This window comes from Erythrolamprus reginae, chromosome 1 (assembly GCF_031021105.1).
Source record: "Erythrolamprus reginae isolate rEryReg1 chromosome 1, rEryReg1.hap1, whole genome shotgun sequence".
Taxonomy (NCBI): Eukaryota; Metazoa; Chordata; class Lepidosauria; order Squamata; family Dipsadidae; genus Erythrolamprus; species Erythrolamprus reginae.
In genome coordinates this window covers 125424132-125445267 of record NC_091950.1, presented here as the reverse complement: position 1 = coordinate 125445267, position 21136 = coordinate 125424132, and the positions used below count along the sequence as shown (strand labels likewise).

Here is a 21136-nt window from a genome sequence, read left to right as displayed (position 1 = left end):
TACTTTGGGGGGTGAGAGCTGTATTAGTTCCCTGTCTCTTACCCGATGAGTGATTGGAATTAAATATTTGTTCAGATCTCTTGCATTTTATAATTCCAAACTGGACTGTAGCTACTTCGGATACTAGTAAAGAACTGAAAAACCCTATACATTTTTCTTTAGACTAGCACAGCAACAATGGGGTCACCCTTGGAAAGCTATGAAAACTGCAAAAGAAGTTATTGTTAGACTGGAAGTTATTTCCCCATCTAGTTTTAGCCATTTCTTTATTATCTATGCCAATATTCTGAAAACAGGTACAACTCTTATTACCTTAGGAGTAATATTTCATAATAGTGAGCAATATAGATATCTTTGATACTTCAACTTGATTTTGATATGTGCATCTTCACTCCATATTTTTAAGAATGTGTGTGTGTGTATAATTATCATTCATTATCAGCAAAAAAAGTTAGTCACATACATACATACATACATGAGGGGGAGAGAAAGAGAGATCATAGAATAAACGAATGCTTGAAGCAACAATGTATGCCTAGTGCATTGAACAGGAGATGGGTGAAATGACAGCTGTTTCCCAATACACAGAGGAGTCTACTGTACCTATTCTCCAAAGTACCTATGGGAAGGAAAAGAAGTAATGCGTTGAAGCTCATTAAAGAGAGATCCAACAAATTTCTTAACAGTGAGAACAATTTATTTATTTATTTATTTGTTTGTTTGTTTATTTATTTTTTATTACTAACTATCCATCCATCCATCCATCCATCCATCCATCCATTTATTTAATTTATATGCCACCTCTCTCCGGGCATTAATTAGGGAACAGTTTGCCTTCAGAAGTTGTGGGTGCTCCATCACTGGAAATTTTCAAAAAGAAATTGGACAATTGTTTGTCTGGAATGGTTGAATTAGAAGACCTCCAACATTCCTTACATCTGCATTATTCTATGTTGTATACTGTCTCTTAAAAATCCCTTAAAGATGACACATTGATCAAAGTATTAGAATAAACTCTGGAAGATATTACTCCTTTTTTCCTTCTGACAATAGACTGTCTTTCTCTAAGCAATGTGTAGCTTTCGTTTACTTTATATCTGTACAGCTGGAGGACTTTTTGCAATGCCATATAATACTGATTAACAGAAGAGCCTTGATCTATGGAATGGTCAGAATAGATTTCATTTAAGGCCTGTCTGATTTTACCTCATCCCCAGCAATTCAAGAAAAAGATGATTTGTTATATTCATGAAATGAAATCCATAGGTGACATTGGACTATTTTAAATTAAATGCTATCTTTTGAACAAGACATATCACTCTGCCAAGGGGGAATATCTAATGTATCACAATCAACAATGTATAACCTCTTCCATAACTTCAATCTTTTGCTGTTTTCCACAGTTACTTAGTCAGATAATTTTGGGGACAGAATTTGTGATTTTTTGGAGTTGTTGAAAGCATCAATTAGCAATCTCTTATATTAAAATTTATACATTCTGATTCAGGAGTGGGTTCTATTTACCTTCCCTACCAGTTCGCATCCCTTTGCTCTCGCGTGTGTCCCATTACGTTGCACAAATGATCCTCTGCACATGTGCAGAAGGGTTCTTTGCCAGCCACTTTAAGGAAGCGGTGGACAACCAATATGGGGGCGTGGCCAGTTGACTATTGCTGCCAGTTTGGCGAGCAGGGGAAAATTCCTGCCACTAATACAGGCAAACTGGCCTGAACTGGCAGAAACCCAACACTATTCTGATTGTATCCTCATTGTTTGTCAGCCTTCCCAGATAAATGATAAATATGACCAGATAGAATCAACTAATTTTACTTTAATGTAAAGCTGCATTAACAGAATTTTGCAAGTCTGAAAGTACAAATCTCCCTCTATCTCTTTTACAGGTCTGAGAATTTGGAGAGGAGGGTCTCTTCTGAGCTCTTTCTCTACTCACAGCTGGAGGCTGTGTCTTCTCTAATCTTACTGTTCCTTAGGTAGCATCTATTTCCCCAATTTTCCAATCACTCTGATATACCATTACACTGATCTTGTGAAAGATTTGGAGGTATGGGTGAGCTATAATTTCCTGGAATTTGCGTTTTCTATGAAGAAGGTAAAAAAAAAAGAACTAAGATGCTGTAAACCCCAAAAACAGGATGTAAGAGAGAATGAGGGTTATACTGTATGTGTGTTTGTGTGTTTTTGTATGTGTGTGCATGCATACATACATACATACATACATACAATGAGGGTAATGATAAAGGTGTTGGAATAAGAAAATATTATGTAAATAGGTTTTAACAAATTTAACATTCAGCCTTATTTGAAATCAGCAAAACTAATTGTAAGCATAGTTTATTTATTTATTATTATTTATTTATTATTTGGATTTGTATGCCGCCCCTCTCCGAAAACTCGGGGCGGCTCACAACAAGTGAAAAGACAATCCAATACATAATCCAATTTAATTAAAATATTATAAATTTAAGAAAAACCCCTATACTAACATACACACACACAAGCATACCATATATAAATTCAACGTGCCCAGGGGAAGATGTTTAGTTTCCCCATGCCTGACGGCAAAGGTGGGTTTTGAGGAGTTTACGGAAGGCAGGAAGAGTAGGGGCAGTTCTGATCTCCGGGGGGAGTTGGTTCCAGAGAGTCGGTGCCGCCACAGAGAAGGCTCTCCCCCTGGGGCCCGCCAACCGACATTGTTTAGTTGACGGGACCCGGAGGAGGCCCACTCTGTGGGACCTAATCGGTCGCAGGGATTCGTGTGACAGAAGGCGGTATCGGAGATATTCTGGTCCAGTGCCATGAAGGGCTTTAAAGGTCATAACCAACACTTTGAATTGTGACCGGAAACTGATCGGCAGCCAATGCAGACTGTGGAGTGATGGTGAAACATGGGCATACCTGGGTAGGCCCATGACTGCTCTCGCAGCTGCATTCTGCACGATCTGAAGTTTCCGAACACTTTTCAAAGGTAGCCCCATGTAGAGAGCATTACAGTAGTCGAACCTCGAGGTGATGAGGGCATGAGTGACTGTGAGCAATGAGTCCCGGTCCAGATAGGGCCGCAACTGGTGCACCAGGCGGACCTGGGCAAACGCCCCCCTCGCCACAGCTGAAAGATGGTTCTCTAATGTGAGCTGTGGATCGAGGAGGATGCCCAAGTTGCGGACCCTCTCTGAGGGGGTCAGTAATTCCCCCCCCAGGGTAATGGACGGACAGATGGGATTGTCCTTAGGAGGCAAAACCCACAGCCACTCCGTCTTATCCGGGTTGAGCTTGAGTCTGTTGACACCCATCCAGGCCCCAACAGCCTCCAGGCACCGGCACATCACTTCCACCGCTTCGTTGACTGGGCATGGGGTGGAGATGTAAAGCTGGGTATCATCGGCATATTGATGATACCTCACCCCATGTCCTTGGATGATCTCACCCAGCGGTTTCATGTAGATGTTAAATAGCAAGGGGGAGAGGACCGACCCCTGAGGCACCCCACAAGGGAGAGACCTTGGAGTCGACCTCTGACCCCCCACTAACACCGACTGCGACCGGCCAGAGAGGTAGGAGGAGAACCACTGAAGCACAGTGCCTCCCACCCCCAACCCCTCCAACCGGTGCAGAAGGATACCATGGTCGATGGTATCGAAAGCCGCTGAGAGATCGAGGAGCACCAGGACAGAGGATAAACCCCTGTCCCGGGCCCGCCAGAGATCATCCATCAACGTTCCCTCTAAGCTGAGCAGTGAGCAATCGCTCACTTAAAAATCATCCTCAACTCAGAGTTTTCCAAACCTGCCCAGAAGCCGAGAGGGAAAGAGTGAGAGAGGAAGAGTGGAAGAGAGAGAAACAGATAGAAAAAAGAGAGGAAGGAAAAGAGAAAGAAAAAGAATAGGAGTAAGGAAGAGAGAAAGAAAATCAAAATCTAGTTTGAAACTAGCTCAACTATTTAAGTGGCATTTTGATATTGATAGATTTGCCCTATTATGAGCTCACTGTTATAGACACACAGTACAGTATTTTATTTTGAAATTCTCTGAGGCAAAACAGGGTGGGTTTTTTATTTGTTTGTTTATTTATTTATTCATTTATTATTTCTGTGCCGCCCAGTCCCGAAGGGACTGCCGCTCAGACACTATACTTTTCCACCCACCCACCCACCCACCCAAAAAATTACAGGGAACACTGATTGTAAGTTTTATTTATTTAAAACAGTCATCCATCCTTTCTCATCTTATGGCACTAATATGCCTACAAACATGCATGTAATAAAGAACAAGTAAATAACAGCAGCAGAAAAATCTTGGGGAAAAACAACTCTAAAAAATAGTTTAAATCCTTACCTAAATTACAACAAGGAATTCATTCCAAAGACAAAAGGTTTGAAGAACATCAATACAGAATTCTTTCTTTATTATGAGATGATGAAGGAGGTGCTAATAATGTTGATGTTTAGATATTACAGATGGGATAGACTACAGGTTCCACAGGGAATCTAGGATAATGGAGTTGTCTGTATAAGCAGTTCAATAAAGAGCTGGATCAAAACTATGCAAGGCTTTGTATACACAGCATCCTGAATTGGGCCTTCCAACAAGTTGTAACTGGTACCCATTTTTAAGATAATTGTGTTGTGGCATATCTTGCAAGCACCACTCAACACACACATACATTACTACATTGTGGGTTTGTTACAGTTTCTGAATAATGTGCAAAAACTACCCTATGAAGATAATCAGTATTCTCATCCAATTCCAATTCAATTCAATTCAATTTATTAGATTTGTATGCCGCCCTTCTCCGAGGACTCATGGGGTCAACCTATTAAATGACATGTAGCTTCATCCTCATTACCTTAGATTAAGTCTCTTCATGCTACAATCAGGCCATCTTGAGAAATATGTATTTATTTATTTATTTATTTATTTATTTATTTGATTTGATTTGTATGCCGCCCCTCTCCGCAGACTCGGGGCGGCTAACAACAGTAACAAAACAGTATAATCCAATACTAAAAACAGTTAAAACCCATTGTATAAAAACCAATCATACATACAGACATACCATGCATACAATTTTAAAGGCCTAGGGGGAAAGTGTATCTCTGTTCCCCCATGCCTGGCGGCAGAGGTGGGTTTTAAGCAGCTTACGAAAGGCAAGGAGGGTGGGGGCAATTCTAATCTCTGGGGGGAATTGGTTCCAGAGGGCCGGGGCTGCCACAGAGAAGGCTCTTCCCCTTGGTCCCGCCAAGAGACATTGTTTGGTTGATTGGACCCGGAGAAGACCCACTCTGTGGGACCTAACTGGTCGCTGGGATTCGTGCAGCAGAAGGCGGTCCCTGAGGTAATCTGGTCCGGTGCCATAAAAGGCTTTATAGGTCATAAGCAACACTTTGAATTGTGACCGGAAACTGATCGGCAACCAATGCAGACTGCGGAGTGTTGGTGTAACATGGGCATATTTGGGAAAGCCCATGATTGCTCTCGCAGCTGCATTCTGCATGATCTGAAGTTTCCGAACACTTTTCAAAGGTAGCCCCATGTAGAGAGCGTTACAGTAGTCGAGCCTTGAGGTGATGAGGGCATGAGTCACTGTGAGCAGTGACTCCCGGTCCAAATAGGGCCGCAACTGGTGCATCAGGCGAACCTGGGCAAACGCCCCCCTCGCCACAGCTGAAAGATGTTTCTCTAATGTGAGCTGTGGATCGAGGAGGATGCCCAAGTTGCGAACCCCCTCTGAGGGGGTCAATGATTCTCCCCCCCCAGGGTGATGGACGGACAGATGGAATTGTCCTTGGGAGGCAAGACCCACAGCCACTCCGTCTTGTCTGGGTTAAGTTTGAGTTTGTTGACACCCTTCCAGGCCCCAACAGCCTCCAGGCACCGGCACATCACTTCCACTATTCCAATAATACTTAAGGGTCCCCATGCCATGAGAAATTGTAATGGAGACCACCTGGAAACAGACCATGAGGGTAGCCTCAATTTGTGCAACAGCTTTCCCTATGAAATACTTTTGACTCCAATCTGACTGGTTTTGCAGGAAAAGTTAAACTGAGCATTAGTGGTACTGTTGACCTTCCCTTCTGGTTTGGGGAACTATTTATATTGGTTTTAGTTTTGTTTTTGATATGAGGACAGACTTTTTAAATGTTACAATGTTATTTCTGTTCAAAGGTCAGATCTGTACACAGTACAAGTGGCCCTGGAGTAATTCATATGGATTAGAAACATTTGAGTGCAGTATAATTAAAATGTGAACGTTACTGCTTTTAATTACATAACCTGCATGGATTGACCTTTCTTGGATTAGTCTGTATACCTGTAAATGATTTCAGACTAGAATTAATATTGAAAGTGCTGCACAGATTTTTTTGTTAGAAGTGGGCAAAATTCCATATTATTTTCATGTAATTTCTAGCTGTGAAGTTCATAAACCTATTTCAACCTTCTACTATGTGGTATTTTCCAACTGTGCTGCACTTTGGTTCTCATCATTCTCAAAACTTATAGTCAAAACAGAATATTGCATCTTTTAAAAATAAATAAAACTCTTCAATAGTTTGCTGGAAGCTGCTAACAAGTGATTTTCATGCTCCCCCTCCTTTGTTTTCTACAGGCCTGTTAGCTGCCATCTTGCTATTTTCATTTCTGATGACAACTATCACGGAACACTGCTAGAGCTCAGAGTCAGCCTGTGAGGGGGCCAGGTAACTTCTACATATTTCAATACAATGTTTTTTCCTTGCCTTCCTTTCTCCATTTAGTGTCTTTATATCACAAGCTTTTTTGTCTGGATGTAATGTTCAGGCAATACAAGATAAGTGCAAATTTGCAAGTTCCATTATTCAACAATATACATTTATGACATTGAAAATATTGTTTGGTCTGTGAAACTAAGATCTATTTTATTACAACAGATTTTTGAATACTGTATATGATTCCCTGTGGTTTGAAAAGACTGTGTGACTGCAGATATTAAAAGTGACATTAGAATTTATTATGAAGTTAGACAGGACATTCCTGCCATTGTCAGGTGTGTACCTAAACTCTGATACACAGTAGAAGATTACAAATGACAATACTGACTTTTGTATGAAAGCATATTTGGAATACTAACAGTGACAATAGTATTTTCTAGCAGCTAGTGCATTTTTACTCCAATTGAATTAGTATACTCTGGAAGTAAAAATTCAATATTTCAAATTTATAAGGCTACATTACTTTGACAGGTGAGAAGACATTAGAATTTTACTCTGGATTGCCAAGTAACAGTTCCTAAAATTCCATTTGAATCTAACTCTCCTTTGTTGTTTCCTATTAGCTGGGATTGTGACTGGAGGTTTTCCAGTCATTATTGCGTAATCATAGCCAGTTCCAAAAGCAACTGAGAATGACAAAAGCTGACATAAGAGTAGCTTTTATTTATCATTTCTTCCCCCAAATCATTAATCATTAAAACTTGCTTTAACACATATTCTAATCTTCCTACCCTTCTCAGTATATACTGACTTGTAATTTCAGTTCATAAACCCTGGAAGATAACATTACTGAATAATACAGCTTAACTCCACCTTATTTAAATTCATATTATTGACCCATCAAAAGATTGTAGAATTCCATCAGAAATGGGAAAGCATTTCCATTTATCAGCATCTATATTTTTTGTTACCAGAGATTTTCTCTTCCTCCTTATGGCCCTACCACTATTTTCCTCATTTCAAGGAGGTGCTATGCTCCAGTGCCAACTGTTTTAGGAAGCTCAGAAAACTATATAAGGAAAGGGGGATGCTCAAAAAAGAAATAAAGGGAACACTTAAACAACACAATATTAGTTAGACTTCTACGACAAGAGGAGCAATGGTAGCTCCTTAAATGTTTATTGTTGTATGTCCTTGTTTGTCTTTTTAAAAAAAAATTCAATAATTTTTTTTTGGAAAAAAATAAAAATAAATAAACAACACAATATAACTCCAAGTAAATCAAACTTCTGTGAAATCAAACTGTCCACTTAGGAAGCAACACTGATTGACAATCAATTTCACATGCTGTTGTGCACATTCAGCTTTGTACAGAACAAAGCATTCAATGAGAAAGTTTCATTCATTCATGAGTGTTCCCTTGATTTTTTTGAGCAGTATATACTTTTATAAGCAGAATTCTGCTAACTTTAAATTTGAATCTATTTATACTTTTCATAAAGAATCAGTTTAAAAAAATGTTTTAAGAATAACTGAAATCTGTCATGCAGAGCATATTTGCCATTATACTATATGCTCTAAAAATCTTATTGTTTAGGAATAACTCTTTTTTAATCCAAGCATTATATTTTTCATTTTTAAATGAAAGTGGAAATCATGATTGAAGCAATCTAGTCCTTCCCTCCAACTAATGGCAAAAGTTAATGCTTTGGTAATTGTCTGGAATGATCAATATTTCTGTGTTTAACACTCAAGGAAAAAATCCCATCTGTAATACTTTTGGGGGAATGAATTAGTAAATTGCAACAGATTTTTAAAAGATTTAAAAAAATGTATTGCAATACTTGAAATGGATGGATGTTTTAATAAATGCTGCATGTTCAATATATGACATACTAAATATATGGCATTCCTAATATGGCTAATTGATTCAAACATCACATTATAATCCAACTATTTGGTTAAAGCACATTCAGGAAATATACACTCTACTTGTTGAAAGATAATGTGCAGGTGAATCTTGGCTGTAAAGGCCAGTGTCAAATTTTAAAAATTTCTGATTGATCAGATTTGAGTAATATATTTTAATCTGAGAATTCCTTGTATTATTAATACTAATACATTGTCTTGTTTTCCACACATTGCCACTAATCCTATTAATTCAATTCTATGTGTTTTTAGAAAATTGTAAAAGCTTCTGGTTGTATCAAGAAACATTATTTCTGTGTAATTACAGTATATTTTAAAAACAGTGATGTTGGATCACAGAATGATGCAATAATTTCATTGAGAAAGATAGGCCTAATTTTGGCCTGATGTTCTCTCTCTCATTTTTTAAATGCTGATTTGAACCTCTAGAATTCTTATAATGTACTTCATTTTAACTAAAACTTTATAGGAACCATATAATTCTAGTGACTGTACAATGAACCTCAGTGCTATAGCCAGCCATCTTTTTGTAGAACTTGTCTATATTATTTAGAAACAAGAACAGACAGCAGTTTTCATTGGGGTGGGTGGATGTCATGCTTTTCAAATTATTATTTTATCTTCCATGGACCACACAAGGTTATTCAGTGATGCAGTGATATTATTGAGTGGATAGAGTGGAGGGAATTTCTTAATACATTGATGTTGACTATTATTTTAATTAAAAACAAAATGATCTGCAGATGTTTTGGGGATTGCATGTGGTTACTGCTTGACCATTCTTGGTTCTGAATCTTGCTTTTCCAGGATTACAAATTTCAGGAAAAGTTTCATGGACAGAGAAGGCTTCCTGCCGCAAAAGTGTTGTGTTCTGCAATTTGAGAACAATGAGGATAATAACAGGGCATTTGGTGGTGGTGGTGGGAACTAATGTTCTCATTGCTAATCTTCCTTCTCAGAAGCATAGAATACAACTTGTTTAGTGTTCTGCTGGACTCTCTGGTAGGAGCCTCCCAAAAATTCAAGGGTACAAATTTCACACACACACACATTTGAAAATTCAAAACAATGTTCTTTATAATGAAAATTCCCTTAAACCAAGCCCTCTTTTGGTATAGCAAAGAGCACTCGTCTCCAAACAAACTGGTAATTTGTACAAGTCCTTTATCAGTTCTGCGATACTTAGCTTGCAGCTGTGAGGTAATTCACAGTCCTTCTTCTTTCACAAAGTGAAACACACTTTGCTCTGGTTTAGTTTCAAAGCGGGGAAAAATCAGCACACAAAAGGTCAAAGTCAGTAAAGCAGTCACGAAACACAACGATCAGATAATCCTCCACAATGGCCAAACCCACAGGCTGCTCTTTATAGCAGCCTTACTAATTACCACAGCCCCACCCAACCACAGGTGGCCTCATTTTCTTTGATAATAATCACTCAGTTGTTGTTGCTATGCATCGCTGTCCGCATGCGTGGCTGTATCATTAACTCTTGTTCTGAATCCAAGGAGGAGCTAGATAATTGATCTCCTTCTGAGCTGTCTGCCACACTCTCCTCCTCCCTGTCACTCATGTCTTCTTGGTCAGAGGAGCCTTCATCAGCAGATTCCATCGGGGGCAAAACAGGCCTGCAGCATGTGGATGTCTCCCTCATATCCACAGTCCTTGGGGCAGGAGCTGGGCCAGAGCTAACCACAACAATCCCAAAACAACCGGGTAGACTGTACAATTAACCTTAAGCAGTCATTAAGTACTTAGCTAACAGCTGTGAAGAAACTTCACACCCCTTCTTCTTCCAACGAAGTGAGACACACACACACACACACACACACACACACACACGTTGCTCTGCTTTGTTTTCAAAGACGTGAAAAATCAACAAGCAAAGTCCAGAAACCAGCAACTCAGGATTCCTGATGAACTGCGGTCAGATACTCTTCCACAATGGCCAAACCCACATGCTGCTATTTATAGCAGCAGCCCTAATTACTGGAGCCCCACCCAAACACAGGTGGCCGCTCTTATCTCCTGTAATACATCCTTACTTGATCTCTTCTACGCATAATTCTGCGCTTGCGTGGGTCCAAAACATCTTCATCCGAATCAATGGAAGATAAGGGAGATTGACTGCCTGGGCTGTGTGCCAAGCCCCCCTCTTCCAAGTCACTCCCACCTTCTTCTTCGTTCGAGGAAACTAAACTCTGAACTGACACTGTTGGCAATAACACAGGCCTGTGACATGTTGAAGTTTTCCCTGCATCCACCTCACCATTCCCTGGGGCAGGAGCTGGGCCAGAGCCAACCACAACATTTAGAGTGGCAGCTCAGGAGTCAAATGCTCCTGGTACACTCGTGCATGTTGGTTACCGGAGAGCTTGTCGCGAAGGTAGCGCCAGGCTCCGCCCACCCATCCAGATGCTGCCGTTTGGGTACTTTTACCCTCTGCACATTCACAGAATGCTTTGTGCATGCACAGAGGATAAAATAACTCAAATGGTCACGCCGGGGCGAGTAGGTGTAGCTTCACGCTGCTTTTGCGACCAGTTCTCTGACGACCAACCGGCACGAGTGAACCGGGAGCATTTCATCCTTGGGCTGCCTCCAATAATAAGAGGAGAGTTTAAGAAATCAGAAGATGAGATTGTGGGCCAAATGACACGTTATGCTTAATGAATAGCATTTAGTTCTATTTTAAGTATCGTTATTAGTTACAGATGTATGGGCATTCCTTTACTGATAGAGCACTGCATTGAGATAGAAGATTTATCCCTTTCATCCTCATTGCCAGTGGAACTAAAATGCCCTTCCACAAATAGTAGAAAATGAGGGGGAAAAGAGTTCCTGCTGGCACCAATGAATACTTTTTTTCCTTAAGAAGCCTAGCGATGTGAGGGATACAGTCCGATCAGATTACACAGTGTAGAAGGAAAGTGTATGTTTTCCTCCCTCTCTCATACTGTATTTCCAAAAAAGATTACCATCATTTGCATATAATTTAACTGCATGCTGTGTATACTGTGTATTTTGGCTCATGAATTAAATCTATGACTGGAAAAGAAGTGATGTGGCCAGGGTTCGCACATCATATTAAGCAATAACCAAACAAACCATATTATATTATAATATGATATGTAATCTCAGCCACAGGATATAAGGATGTCATACTGAGGCAGGGAATATGAGGCAAAAGGAGGAAGATGTTAAACTGTTCTATATTCTGTCATAGTAATCCTGGTTTGGGAAAGAGATCATTAATTTTGAGATATTGATGACTATTATGAGTTTTCAAAAATCTTTTTGAATGATGATAGACTTAAGGTAGACCTATCTCCTTCTTTCCCACCTACTAGAACACTTTTATCTCCTTTTATTCAGGTTTGAGATTAGCAATAGTGACATACAGTACTACAACAACAGCATAGGTTTTCCATTCCTGGAATTCTTCCTTTTCAAAAACTTACCTTAAGGCTCTTGGTTCAGGATGATTAGATTTCTGAAGTAGAAATTCTTCTTAGGGAATGCAGAGATATTATTGGATATTGCAATATAGACCTTCAAAATCTTAGTTTCAACATCTGAACTGAATTTTGTAGGAAATAGCAAAAGTTACTATGAGTTGGAATCTGATTCAGAAAGTATAGGAAAGAGATTGGAGAAGTTAGATAGAGCAAAGACCGGATAGAGATAAATGTTTAGTAAATAACTAGATTTATTGAAATAGCTATCAAAAACACCGAAATCTGTTCAGATACATGTCAAATCACATGTACAGTACACATGACATTTCTGTTCAAACAGTATTTATATCTGTGTAAAAATACCTGGAGATAGACTGCACAGGTTTAGTTAGAATATATGGTTTGAATGGTTTTAGATTACTGTATTTTGTAGCATTGATTAATTAGTAAACATTATACTAGTAGTGGGTTAATAGATAATATTAGATCATTGTTCTGTCGGGCTCTCTGGTAGACTCTTTGCAAAAATTCACAGGTACAAATTTCAGACACACACACGTTTGAAAATTCAAAACAAAGTTCTTTATAATGAAAATTCACTTAAACTAAGCCCTCTTTTGGTATAGCAAAGGTCTCCCACCAAACTGGTAATTTGTACAAGTCCCTTATCAGTTCTGTGATACTTAGCTTGCACCTGTGAGGCAATTCACAGTCCTTCTTCTTTCACAAAGTGAAACACACTTTGCCATGGTTTAGTTTCAAAGCAGGGAAAAATCAGCACACAAAAAGTCAAAGTCAGTAAAGCAGTCATGAAACACAACGATCAGATAATCCTCCACAATGGCCAAACCCACAGGCTGCTATTTATAGCAGCCTCACTATTTACCACAGCCCCACCCAACCACAGGTGGCCTCATTTTCTTTGATAATAATCTCTCAGTTGTTGTTGCCTATGCATCGCTCTCCGCATGCGTGGCTGTATCATTAACTCTTGTTCTGAATCCAAGGAGGAGATAGATAATTGATATCCTTCTGAGCTGTCTGCCCCACTCTCCTCCTCCTCCCTGTCACTCATGTCTTCTTGGTCAGAGGAGCCTTCATCAGCTGATTCCACCGGGGCTGGGGGGGCAAAACAGGCCTGCAGCATGTGGATGTCTCCCCCACATCCACAGTCCTTGGGGCAGGAGCTGGGCCAGAGCTAACCACAACAGATAATAGATAGCAAAAAGTACTGACATACTGTATGTACATTGTGTAGGCTTACGTGTGCAGGTCTCTGCCTCCTCAAGTGATTAAAATTCCTTTTGTATGGATCTTAAGCAATGATTACTGTATAAGTGATCACAGAAAATCCCTGTTCTCCGTTACCCTCTGGACATCAGATGCCATGCTCTGTTGCATTTCCCCTGAGAGAATGGAAGAATACATGTGCAGGCAAATAATAAGCAGGTGGAAGATAACAATGCATAACATTTGTTTTGAGTATGTATGAGCTGACGTGATCCTCCCTCAAATTTCACTCGGAGTTTGCTAGCCTGAGGGCCAGACCGAAAGCTGAAGCTGACTACGTCTGGCAGGCTAATGTATGATTGTGGTAGAGATGATGTGAGTTTTGTCACCTTGGCAGCAAGCCAAGCCCATTTTCGCTCAGAAGAGTCTATGAAGACTTAAGAGTTTTCATACACTTCAAGCCTTGCCTATTGTGTCTTGTTGATTAACATTTGGCATTCATTCTATAACCCCCTACCGGGGAGTTTTGCACATAAGATGACTTTCAATATTATACCCATCATTTTTTGCCACCATCGTGGGATAGAATGTTGACCTAAATAATTGGAACCTGGAGCTCATCGGGAGCAAAGTATACCCTTCCCTAATGATTCTCTATTGCCACTGTCTTGTTGAAAGGATCTGGCTGTCCAATGCACATGCAGTGTTAGAATGCCAAAAGTCTCTGTTAGAGTTGATGGGCTAACTCTTAACTTACATAAAATGGAGTACATAAGAGCCAGGCAAGAAAGTTTTCATATAAGCCAAATGCTTAGAAAGATAAAGCCTTGGCATGTGGCCAACATCCAATTTAAATCAAACTTAGCCCACAATAGAGGCGCTTTCCTCCTTCCTTTTCTCCATCACAATTCGTAGCATCCTGCTAGAAGTTTATGCTGCCTTGAATATTTGCCAAGATGTTGCTGGAAAAGTTTTCCTTCAAGTAAAGAGAACTGTCAAAGAGACAACTAATTAATCCCTGCCCCTTTATAGCTGTGTAATGCAATGCATAACTAAAAGTCCTGTTAAATTAATTAATGATTTCAATTATGAACTTTTCCCCAAAATGTTATGATTCATATCAGGCTGATGATGCAGTGACCTGAGAGTGTGAAATCTGAGCTGTGTGCTGAATTGCCCGTTAATTGATTCACAAATTATTTAAAGTTTGTTGCACCCAAGGGAGTGTTGATATCCATGGCAGCAAAAGGTACAACTCTTACTCTGTTTCAAGGCTGAGAAGCAAGAAACTAGAGCTGCTAACAATGAGATTGACACTTGCAAATCTTTTGCCATTGTGATTGTTGAAAAATTACTAAAGAAGGTCATGCCTCAGCACTGTGTCTCTTTGTATATATTTTTTAATATTATACATGACAAAGTTTAAAGAGAGGTGGTTAATGCCAACAAAAATATCACACACTTTTTTTCACAGTTCTGTTTTTTTTTAGATTTTTCTCGGTTATCATTGTACTCATTTCTAATATCTGTTTGCTTTGCAGTAAGACTTGTTCATTGTTAAATAGAATGAAGGTCAATTTCACTGCAATTGTCATAATGGAAGAGTATTTTATAAACTATTGCTCTTTAAATAAATATGGTAGCTTATTTACCTAAATGTAGAATTTGTCCATTTTTTTTTGTCTTTATGTCGAAATGAGCATAGGATTTTCTGGTTCTACAGTGGAGTGAGTACAAGTACTATTGTTCCATGTCATTGCATCCAATTTTAATATTTTAATCCATTACATGGGTAACAAAAGCTTGAAGCATACACAACATAAAAGAGATGCAGGTATTAAAGTGTATAGCAGCACTGTTAATATTTTATGATGCTTTATTAAATTTTTATTAACACTATTACAATGCACGTGAGTTGACTTTAATGTTGTATAATGTATAATGTGACCATTAGTTGAAATCTCTTTGTGACTTTCATTGAAGTGGAAGAAAACATTGTACAAACAGGTTCACGAGGCTACATTTGTACAATGTTTTGGATATTGGAAAGTAAATAATATAATTGTTATTACACATATTCATGGTTAGGTCTAAGTTTTATCTCTTTTTAGGCTTTTAATCTAAGAGCTGAGATCTTCAGAACAATGATCTAGATGTAACATAAAAGGACTTATTCCCATCTTTTTATTCTTACTTAGAATTTGGGTAATCAATGAGGGGTGGTGGCGCTGTGGTTAGAGTGCAGTACTACAAGCTATTTCTGCTGACTGCCAGCTGACTGCAATTTGGCAGTTCAGATATCACCAGGCTCAAGTCTTCCATCCTTCTGAGGTCGGTAAAATGAGGACCCAGATTGTCGGGGGCAATATGCTGACTCTGTAAACCACTTAGAGAGGGCTGTAAAGCACTGTAAAGCAATATATAAGTCTAAGTGTTAGTGCTATTGCTATTTCCCCCTGTATATTTTGTCTTAACACCTTTATGCAAGTAGGTCCTTTTCTATGATATCTGCAGCCTTAATACGCGGCGTATTACAGGATGCATGCTTCCCGTAATACGCGGCGTATTACAGGATGCATGCTTCCCTCTTCCCTTGATTTTTTTTAAAACTGGGCTTTCCAGTTGACTCTTTAATAAACAGATGGCTGTTTTTATTTTACAGTACTTAGTGTTAGAATTCTGTTCTATTGTTTTAATTGTTTAAACTTTTAAAGTGCTATGATGCAAATACCCTTTGAAGTCCTGAAATGCAATAAAACAAAAGTTTAAAATAATATGAAGCAGTGCAGTTAAGAGACGTACATATAGATTCTACACTAGGGATCAGCTCCAAGAATACACTTCAAATTTATTTTCAAAATAATACAGATATTTCCAGACTTTGCCTTCTTCTTGACAGGTGCCACCCCCAATTCTTTTGTTTGGTCTCCTGAGTTTTCCCTTAGCTATTGACACCTGATGACAGCATTGACCTTTAAGTGAGAAAAAAAGCCACCGTCTTTTGCTCTGAGTCTATCTAGGATGAAGAAATCAAGACAATTGAAATGAAAATCTCCCTTCGTTGCCAAAATATTTTCTTAAAATGGCAGTCCTGAGACTGCTAATTACATATAGTCCTGTGATTATAACAGTTCATTTAATGACTATTCAAAGTTAAAACAGCACTGATAAATAAGATTTATGACTATTTTTCACAGTTATGACCTTTGCAGCATCCCCATGATCATGTGGTTAAAATTTAGATGCTTGGCAATTGGTTTATTTTTATGAACTTTGCTGTGATCTCCTTTCATGGTCTTCTGACAAGCAAAGTCAATGGAGAAGCCAGATTCACTTAACATCTGGGTTACTAACTTATCAATGGCAGTGATGCACTTAACAACTGAAGCAAGAAAGTTGGTAAAATGGGACAAAACTCACTTAACCAATCAATGTCTCACTTTGCAACAGAAATTTTGGGCTGAATTGTGGTTGTATGTCTAGTACTCACCTATAGTTCATAAGGATAAAGTTACCCGAGTGTTTGGATTTTCCATCCTCTATTGATAGTGCTGATCCTTAATATTTTTGTGGAGTGGTCAATCAGCTAATCAATGGAGTGAGTTGCTGTTAGTAAGGGAGAGGGGAAAAAGGTTAAAAAGTGTGTCTTATGCAGACGTTAGAGCACGACCATGGGGTTATGATAGCATTTAAATGAGGGTCTGCTTTGAGAAAGCTTACAGTTTGAATGCCAACTGTCTGGTAACTGTTTTTCTAAAATTAAGGAGCCTATAATCTCAGCACCATTAACAAGTGCTGTCATTCAGATACACAGTGTCTGGCTGATTTAAATAAAATGAAATGAAGATAGTTGTTTCTGGTCCCTTGGCTTCACTCATTGCCATAAACATATGCTCTGCGTCCCGCTTCTTTCCATCTTATTTATGACTTTAATTTGTTGTGTGGGCTGCGCTAGAAATTAAATTTAATACAATTCTCCAAGGGACCCTGTCATATAATAACATGGTAATTTCTGTGTATCCTTTTGAAAAATGAGGAAATTAATTCTTCCTGACATGTTCTAATTATTCCAGTGTGAACGGAAAATCCGTTTTTCCCAACCCCTGAAGTGTAGGCGAATGGCTGCTGTTCAAAGCTGAGGTGCTAATGCTGACCAGCAGTGCGTTTAATTTGAAACATGAGCAGACACCTTTCAACACACCTTTGTAATGTTAGAGTACTTTACAGAAATTAATTCACTACTTATTTGGCAGCTTAGCCTGGGGGACGGGCGGGTGGGTGTTACGGTTTTTATTCATCAATTCTATAGTCCTGTTAGCACAATGTTTCTCACTTCCTGAACTTACATTGGCAACATATAGATGAATAAGAGGAAAATGAAGCATCTCTGAAACAGAACAAGCAGATATGCCAGCATTATTAGATCCTGCAAGTTCCTACATATCAGGAAGAGGCAAACTACAGGGTCTTGAATGTGTAACAAACTAAACAGCAGACAATATGTAAACATTGGAGACGATATTACTAGAAAGTCATGTGCTTAGTGTTCTTAATGAGCTTTAATAACCAGTGCAACAAATAAGTTGGCATAGGACCAGATCACTTGCGGGACCACCTTCTGCTGCACGAATCCCAGTGTCTGGTCAGGTCCCACAGAGTTGGCTTTCTCCAGGTCCCATCAACTAGACAATGTTGTTTGGCAGGATCTAGGGGAAGACCCTTCTCTGTAGGGGCCCTGGCCCTCTGGAATCAGGTCCCCCTGGAGATCCTCACTGCCCCCACCCTCCTTGCCTTTCGTAAGAATCTGAAAATGCATTTATGCCATCAGGCTTGGGGCCACTAGACCCCAGCCTCTGCCCATTGAACGTGTAGGATGTGGTATTATGCATGTGAATGTTTGATTTTTAAATGTTTAGCTTTTAAAGATAATTTTTATATTAATTATTTCTATTAATTGGATTAGAAGTGTTTTATATATTGTATTTTCAATTGAAATGTTATAAGCCGCCCCAAATCCACGGAGAGGAGTGGCATATATGTCAAATAGATAAATAAATAAATAAATAAACAAATAAATAAATATAAAAGTGACAGTAATGAAACACAATCAGTTTCAGTCTATTTAAAAAAACCTTTATATGGTATACTGTAGTCTGATTATGTTATATATATACAAACTACAAATTAGATCTACAAGTGTAAATGTTAGAGCTTACAGGAGTAATCTATCTTCATGACCATGGTTTTTAAATCATTTCAAAAATGTAACATAGTAATTGAAGCTTTCTCCGATTTTTAGTTTCTACAACTCTGGTTCCCAATGTGGGGCCCTTGCCCCACAGGTGGGCAATTTGATTTTTAATGGGGGCAATTGGAGCCTTGTTTAAACCAGGTTACTGGCCTTTTAGGCTTCCTCTGCATGTATAGAGTTCACTTTTTAAATAGTAAGAATTATATGTCAGGGGGGGGAACATCAGGATTTTAGGGATGCTTGGGTGGGACATGGCCAAAAAAAGGTTGGGAAACACTGTTTTACACTCAGCAATTAATATGAATATGTGCAATTAATATGAAATAATTCCTAGTTCATGAGAACTTTCTTCATCTTTACATCATTTCCAATCCAGCTCTAATTCAAATTTAATTCTAATCCAAAACTGTTGTCTCTTCTATCAGTCTCTGAACCTGATCTGAAGTATTTGCTCCTCTTTACCACTTTTCAAAATGCTTTTCTTGTCATTCAAGCTTGAGCATCTATTTCCAACACTTTTCTCTTTCTGATTTAGAGGATTTTGTTCTATATATCTTTAAATTGCAATAATTATTATCCTAAAAAGCAATGTAATAAATTTACTAAACTTTTGTGGAGTGGGGAAAGTCGTCATTTATGTTGGCCTTCAATAAAGAGACCATAGTTTTGACTGTCTCTATAGATACATATTCACTCATACGATAGATCATATAGCAGATGTACTTGCAGGATACTTCATATCCTCTTTAGAAGCATTTACATATGTCATTGTGATTGACATTCTTGCATCTTTTCAGTAAAAACAAATCACTTGAATATTATTAAGCTAGTCCTTGATCTGCATGAACTATTTTGGGTGGGCTACAATTGGATGCTGTGGCATATGGACAGATGTTTCCTCTGATATATCAAATGTTATCATAAAATATGTCATGAATGGGTCTGAATCAATTAGACATTAGACAAGGATTTATTAGATATTAGGGCAGAGATGGTGAACCTTTTCCCCCTCGGGTGCTGAAAGAGCGTGCATACGTGCTATCGCGCACATGTGAGTGCCCTCACCCATAATTCAATGCCTGGGGAGGTTGAAAACAGCTTTCCCTGAACCTCAGAGGCCCTATGGAGGCTGAAAATAGCCTGTTTCCCAACTTCTGGAGAGCCCACTAGAAACATAGAAACATAGAAACATAGAAGACTGATGACAGAAAAAGACCTCATGGTCCATCTAGTCTGCCCTTATACTATTTCCTGTATTTTATCTTACAATGGATATATGTTTATCCCAGACATGTTTAAATTCAGTTACTGTGGATTTATCAACCACGTCTGCTGGAAGTTTGTTCCAAGGATCTACTACTCTTTCAGTGAAATAATATTTTCTCACGTTGCTTTTGATCTTTCCCCCAACTAACTTCAGATTGTGTCCCTTTGTTCTTGTGTTCACTTTCCTATTAAAAACACTTCCCTCCTGAACCTTATTTAACCCTTTAACATATTTAAATGTTTCAATCATGTCCCCCCTTTTCCTTCTGTCCTCCAGACTATACAGATTGAGTTCATGAAGTCTTTCCTGATACGTTTTATGCTTAAGACCTTCCACCATTCTTGTAGCCCGTCTTTGGACCCGTTCAATTTTGTCAATATCTTTTTGTAGGTGAGGTCTCCAGAACTGAACACAGTATTCCAAATGTGGTCTCACCAGCGCTCTATATAAGGGGATCACAATCTCCCTCTTCCTGCTTGTTATACCTCTAGCTATGCAGCCAAGCATCCTATTTGCTTTTCCTACTGCCCGACCACACTGTTCACCCATTTTGAGACTGCCAGAAATCACCACTCTTCTGAAGTTTTTGCTAGGCTCGTGTTTCGCCCTCCCCATCCCTCCGGAGGCTCTCTGGAGCCAGGGCAAGGTAAAAGCCCCCTCCCCATCCCTTGGAGGCTCTCTGGAAGCCAAAAATGCCCTCCCAGAGCCTCTGTGTGAGCCAAAAATCAGCTGGCTGGTACACATGTGCACATAGGAGCTGACCTAGGGCAACAGCTCACGTGCCAGCAGATATGGCTCCACATACCACCTGTGCTACCTGTGCCATAGGTTTGTCATCACTATATTAGGGCTTAGCCTCTAAGCATTAAGGTTACCATTGATAAATAGAGAAAATATTTTCTCCATTGTCTCTCATGTGCTTTAGAACTGCAAGGCTCACGCATGATATAAATTTAATAAGACATCTTTTTCTTGGCTTCCTTCATCCTTCATTATATCCACATTACTGCTAAGATTTAAGATTTGTTCTTTAGAAATTTGGGCATATTTATAATAGAATTCTTCCTAGTAATTGAGGGAATGCTCCACAGTAAGGGCTATGTTGAAGAACAGAAAGAAACTTCAGACTGAGAAAAGAAAATGTAAATAAACGTACATGACAAATATTGCAAATCTCCAGTTCTCAAACATTTTTTCTCCCTGCATTACAACATCATCGAGTCATACAAACAACAAGATATTGGTAAACAAACACTACACCATTCAAAGGGTTGTCCAATATCAGCCTTCCTTCC

The 21136-nt window shown here is 39.0% G+C and overlaps 1 protein-coding gene across 13 annotated transcripts in view; it reads left to right on the top strand.

The window, feature by feature from the left end:
- The window catches only part of SOX6 (SRY-box transcription factor 6), a 546353-nt gene that overhangs the window by 104310 nt on the left and 420907 nt on the right, over positions 1-21136 (top strand). For all 13 annotated transcript variants that reach the window (XM_070764091.1, XM_070764122.1, XM_070764035.1 and 10 more), the window contains one exon: positions 6628-6718. The gene's annotated coding sequence lies outside the window, so the exon portion shown is untranslated. The remainder of the gene's footprint in view (positions 1-6627; positions 6719-21136) is intronic.